Source organism: Frieseomelitta varia, unplaced genomic scaffold (genome assembly GCF_011392965.1).
Source record: "Frieseomelitta varia isolate USP_RPSP 00005682 unplaced genomic scaffold, Fvar_1.2 scaffold_936, whole genome shotgun sequence".
In the NCBI taxonomy this organism is placed as follows: Eukaryota; Metazoa; Arthropoda; class Insecta; order Hymenoptera; family Apidae; genus Frieseomelitta; species Frieseomelitta varia.
The window spans coordinates 221,585-227,977 of NW_025110741.1; the positions used below are offsets into that span (position 1 = coordinate 221,585).

The window sequence follows — 6,393 nt, forward strand, 5'->3', positions numbered from 1 at the left end:
GACGCGTGTCACGTCGAACGGCGGCCATTTTGTTTTCCTGTGCGCGGGTGTGCGTGCGCACGATGAAAAAAAAAAAAAAAAAAAAAAGAAGACAAAAAGAAAAAAAGAAAAAAGAAAAATAAAATATCCGCAGGGGACAATGGCGGCTATCTTAACCGGGAGGGAAAGCAACCCTTCTCCCCATTCTGCCGACTAAACTTCATGTTCGACGTTTGACTGTCAGCCATTCTTCCGTGTTTACAGTTATAGCTGGCCCATTCTTTTCACGGATCGTATCCGCCAACGTTCCCACAAATGCCTCTCGCACTCTCGATGATTTATTCGACAGGCCGAACGTGTGGCGCGAGTCCCCTCGAAGAGTGAAGAAGAGGGATTTCTAAAGAGTTTCAAAGATTCTTCGAAGAATCGGTAGCAATGCTTCTCCACCGTTACGTTTTTTTCTTACTTTTTCTTTAACTTTCGCGATTATCTTAGGAGAAAAAAGAAAGAAAATGAAATTAAGTGATTTATGATATAAAGTTTATTAATATTTGAGTAATAAAGGAAAACTGACGACAAAGAAATATTAAAAGATATTCTTTCTAGATTCTCACAGTGTCACGATCTGTAACATGACTCGTTACTCTCTGTTCGAACCAGAGCTAACTGGCGTTCCGCTGGCCCTTGCCCCTACTTTTCTGATAGCTGGCGTTACCCCCTCTACTTGCTTAGACTGAAAGAATGAGTGGTAGCGCTATGCAGTGGAGGGGGTAACGGTAGCGATCAGAAAAGTAGAGGAAAGGGCCGCCAGTTAGCCACCTCTGCTCAAAACCTTCGTCTTCGCACACGCAACCATACTCTTATATTTTACTCTTAACCACTTGCTCTGGCAACTGATTGCGGACCATAACGAGCGACCAAATCGTATATACAATAATTCTTTCTTTTCGAACTCGTCGGTATGATATCACTGGATAGAAATTATTGAGAAATAATTTAACAAACTTATTATTTGTTTTGCCTGGGTTACACTTAATTATACATCCTTAGAACTGAGAAGCCATTCCAGCGCAAGAAGTTAGAACTTGGGCGATTGAAGCAAACAGTTCCAAGCCTGGCCTTTTTCGCCGTGGCGATAGTATCTCGTTTCTACAAGAAGAATTTCCCAATAATGAGGCTTCCTCGTCCCACGTTACATCGATCGATTGTTTCACAATTATTTCAATCGATCGGCGAGATTGTCGATCGCGTCTTTTGATTTTAACCGCGAATCGTTCGCTTTTCCGCGCGGCGATTGATTTATTTTGCTATCGTGTCGCTTCACCGCAACACCGGGAGAGGCCAGTGGCTCGAATGCTCGGCGTTTCAACATCGGGGCAAGTGCGTCGTATTTCAACCGCAGCAATTTAGCCACAATTTACAACCATTGACGCAAAAGTCATGGAGGTGGAAAAGTTTAGGGCATATAGACACGCGTAAAAGTATCGATGCGCGAAGTGCATCGGAACGTAGAGCGGTGTACGAGCTCTTCAGAGAGGTAGGAAGGAAGGAAAGAAAGAGGGGAAAAGAAGGAAGGAAGGAAAGTAAGGAGACAGTGTAAAGTAGAAAGTTTACGTGTTGTCTAGTGCCGCAGCACTTGAGTCCCGTATGGTGATACAACGACGAAATGGCATCTGGCCGCGCGAAAAAAAATTACCTATAAGGAGAAACATTTCCGTAAAAATGCCTCTCGTATGTTTTCTGAAATTGCCCGAAATATTTGATCGTATTTTCTAAATTGCTTTTGGTTAACGACACGCTCGCGAGATGATACGAGACGCGTTATAATAATGATACGCATATTAATTGTAATATAATTGTAATAACGTGTAATAATATATTATATATATAACATATTATTCTTTATTCTATAATAACATATATTATGATATATAATATATATAATAATCATAATATAAATAATATAGAAAACATAAGATAATATAAAGGATCCACATTTAGTATGATATTGTATTACAGCCAGTATCGTAACATTTCTATAGAATAAGTTCCCGGAGTGGAAGTCTTGTATTGTTCGAATAAAATTGCACGGTCGAATTTGTTAGTTGCGTGTTTACAGCATAACAGAACAATTTTTTGCTGTGAAGTGAAGTGAATTATCTTGCATTAAACTTCTCGCGAGGATTCTCACGGCCAAGAGGCAAGGATCCTCAAGAGAAAATACAAGATATTATATTATCTCTAGTTACATTGCTAACATATGGTTATTTCTATTGTTATATCACTCAGTGCAACATATCATTCATTCTTGGCGTTAAACACGTACAAAGTGATGTATCAGTTGCGTAGTAAATTCGCGCGACGAGTTCGCGATAAATAAATCGTCTCGAAACGGTGAATGACGGTGTGAATTCGTTCTTGTGTTTCAGAAATCGGCAAGTGCGGCTGCCACGTCCAATATCTGTAATCCGTAAGTTTGCCACAACATACTACCAAGAATATATATAACTGACGGCTGTACGCGGCCGGCCGTTGTCAGATTTCGAGCAAAAGACAGATTATAAATCGCGAAGGCCTTCGGTCCCTCGGTGCTGATGCACGCTTTTACGATCGGCTCATTGCCACAAAGTGCGTCATAAAGAACCTAATAAAGTTCAGCCGTGTTATTGGATGCTCTAACTTTATGAATTTGTGCCAAGCTAGTAGCTTGCCTCGAGCTTGTGCCGTTTCATTTCTAACAGTTCTGTTCTTCCTTTTGTCAACGCTGTGCTTGGAACTTGCTTCGACACAGAGTGTTGTTTCGCAATACTTTTCACCGAATCGTCGCTCAACTGAAAATATAGATTTATAGCGTAGGTTGTTTCGCTTTGGTTTCCGCGTGTTTTAATTTCCCTTTCTCGCAAGGAGGAGAAACGTTTCGACGAAAAGAGAGACAGAGAGGGGTTGATAATTAATTCTGCGGGAACACAGATCGACGATACGAGTCGAGGAATCTCTCAGTCGGTGAACGAGTAGTCGACTTTTGTCAAGGCTCGGTAAACAAATTGCTGAAAACGGTCGGAAATGTATTCCTCAAGCAAAAATATCGGATTGAAATATCGCTGAAAATATGAGCTGAAAATGCTGTCGGGATAAACGAATTTTTAGGGGGGACGGGGGAAGGAGAGTCACGCGCTAAAAAGAACAAAAAAAAAAAAAAAAAAAAAAAAAAAGAGAAAGAAAGAAACAAGCGAGAATACAAATACAGCCAAAAAATAGTACCGAGCTAGTAGGGATTACCGAGCTTTCGGAAATATTTGTACAACCCAATCTGCAGGACAGACGGACTTTCGGTAAGAATTTTCCGCCGGTGTATTTTTTAAAAGCAAACACGCAACAACGTTGGTCGTTAACCGAAAAATCTGGACGAAAGTCGGACGTTTGAAACAATTACGCGGCGGAGGCGAAATTTTTGCCGCGCGTTTTCCTTTGCTCGCGCTGCCGGTGTGAAACTTTTCGCATTAATAATCGCCACGGGGATCGTTGTCCGGCCGCGGAATGAACGTGTGTGCGAGGAGGGACGGAGAGGGAGGGGGAAAGAAGGGGGGGGCGGACAGGGTGAGAATTTTTGTACAAGCCGAAGCCCGTGTAAAAAGGGACGTTCGACTAGGTGACCTCCATCCGCTTTTTGCCGCGTATGTTTGCCTCCGTTCGACCGGCCGCAAAAAGATCGTTAGCGAGGGATCTAGAAATGGTATACCGATGCGGCTTATCGATTCTAATTTACCGGAAAGTCATTATCGCGCTAAAAAGTTGCCCCGTCCCGTTCCCCATAATGTTTGCCCCCCTCCTGGAATTCCTGCCGGACCCAACTTTCAGCTATCTGCTTCCGGTGTGTGTGTGTGTGTGTGTGTATGCACACCGAATTTCCAACTGGGAAATTTGCTCCGCGATCCTTGAATCCTACACCTACGTGATTAGGTGTTTCCTTTGGGCAGAGTTGTGATCGTGATTCGCTGAGAATTCGAACTTGCACGGTTTCGATGTTGGAGCTCGCGCTCGAATTTTGTCAAGTTTGGCGGGCGGGGGAGGGGGGGGGGGAGTCAGTCAGGGGTTATTAAATTCGCCGCAATCGAAGCCCATCGTTAGCCTAATCTTCGCTCTAATCGGCGAAACAATTTCGACTTTATCTCTCGCGCGATTGGGACACGGCTGGGCGCACGTATCGCCGATTAATTCGCGTCACAACGATCGCGCAACAACGATAAACATTAACGAACCAGCGCGCGCGCGTGTCCCCTCCCACATCCCCGTCCTGCTCGTGTAACTACGTTGCCGCGTGATTCGCGATTCGATCGACGGAGAATTCGATCTCCCGAACGCGATGCGAGTCCAACGATCGTGATCTGAGGTTGGCCCCGCGGAAAACCCGTGATTATTCTAATGCGTCGAATCAGCCGGAATGGAGTGGCTCTCCGATTGCATCGACTCGTTACTCGTTCATCAGGCAAATTGTATTCTCAATTTTCACGAAGCCACCCTCTCCTTTTTCGTTGTCCACGAGCACCAGCGTTTCGAAAAGTGAAAAGTCAGCTGGGAACTCGTGTAACGATTTAAATGTGCAGAAGGCTGAAAAGAAGACGAAAGAGAGAGAGAGAGAGAGAGAGAGAGATGCTTTTTATCGAGACAGAGCAGGTCGAACGATGAAACGATTATAGGGTGGAAGCGTCGAGTGGACCATTAAATCGTAGCCCGAGCAATTACGTCCGATCTACTCGCGTCTGATGATGTTGACTCAAGCCACGCTCTCAGCGAGATCGTCAAAGATGCTGTTTATTATTCGCGACGGTCGATTAGTCGAGGAACGAGGGCGCGCGACGCAGCCGACACGGAGAGAGCCGTTTATCGAGAGCCGTTTCTCGAGCGCTTTTTGAGAAATCGAACGTGGGAGCGGGGTAGGAACTTTGGTAGATTGAACGCCGAAAGAGAGGCGAACGCCATCATCAGCAGAGAGACAGGGCGATCGCGACACGTCCCTGTCCGTCCTGTTTGGAAATCTAAACTCGAGTAACACGAGTCTAAGGACAAATTTCTACGGTGTACGATCAATTTTTTTTTTGTTCTTCTTCTCTCCTTCGACGTTTTCGTTGGAGTTTCGTCTGATTCCGGCCACTTGTTAATCCATCGAACGTACGCACTGTACGCACTGGATGGAGATTTAATTAAAACCCGGAACGGAGAGCTTTAATTGAAAAATTCGTACTATTTACTGTGTTTGTTATTAACGTCTTTGAAGAAAGAAAGAAAGAAAGAGAGAGAGGGGGGCGGGAGGGATAGCTTAATTAATCAGAAGGTTCTAGTCGGAGTTCATAAAAAACTCGGGGAACAATCCGAAAAAGGCAAAGCATAAATATTTAACGAAAGGGAGGGGAGTGAGACGCGCAGTCTCGTCTCGGACTGCCTTTCTCCACTTCCTCGCTGGGCTCTTTGGCTCTTTAATCAACGAGTGCCGTGGAAACTTCCCGTGATTCCGCCTGCTCTCGTCGGCATTCTTCGTCCTTTCGTGCAAACGCATATAGGTATTGAAAAAGAAATGTTCTCCTTCCCCATGGGCTGCCAAGGGATCCAAGAAATACACACGAAATGAGAAATTACCTGGATTGGGCCGTGAGCAGTTTCGAAAACGAAGTTTCATGCGCTAACGACTGGGGGGCGCGTTAACGAACGAAGAATATGAAGAAACACGTGCACTCGGTCGTAGAATCGAGGCGAGAAGAAGTTTGCCCGGTTGGAAGGAAAACTCTGCTCTCTCTCTCTCTCTCTCTTTCTCGAACCGGAACTCTCCGGAGTCGGAGAGAGTCTCGTTAAAAAGTGCTCAGAAGTGTATCAGTTATCGAAAACGCCTCGACCAGGTTGAATGGGTCGGTGACACCCGAGAAATCACTTTCATGGACGAGGATCCTTAAGGTCGTGTCTAGAGAAAGAGAGAAAAAGAGAGAGAGAAGTGGAGAAAGAGGGTCGGCCATCCTGCGGCAACTCGTTCCCTTCGAAATTCTCCGGCGAAATATCGACGCGATTCCGATAACTTATGACGGCTGCTGCTTCCAGTCCCACCACTTCTATGGTGATTGCCTTTTGTTACGGGTGAATAGCGTCCGTTGGTGCTCGAGTCTTGGCCTGTACCGTTCCATCGTTTCCACGAGGTGGAGGCACGGCCACGGTGGCTCCACGCGGCACTCGTCCCCCTGGTCCCGGAGAAAATCGAGCTCCTTTCTGCCCTCCGTCCTCCCCTCTTTCTCAGGGACAGCTTCTTTTCCACTGAAACTGACCGCAGGAAACTGAGTAGGCACCCGGACGATCGTGCCCACCGTCGTCGTCGTCGAAGAAAAGCGAGTGGAAAGATCGTTCCGAGGATTAAGTTTTAGACTCTGCTAC

The 6,393-nt window shown here is 45.6% G+C and overlaps 1 long non-coding RNA gene across 1 annotated transcript in view; it reads left to right on the forward strand.

Moving 5' to 3' along the window:
• The window catches only part of LOC122537855, an 89,686-nt gene extending 87,236 nt beyond the window's left edge, over positions 1–2,450 (forward strand). Inside the window, exon 4 of the long non-coding RNA XR_006308707.1 lies at positions 2,409–2,450. This is a non-coding gene — a long non-coding RNA (uncharacterized LOC122537855). The remainder of the gene's footprint in view (positions 1–2,408) is intronic.
• Positions 2,451–6,393: the final 3,943 nt, after the last annotated feature.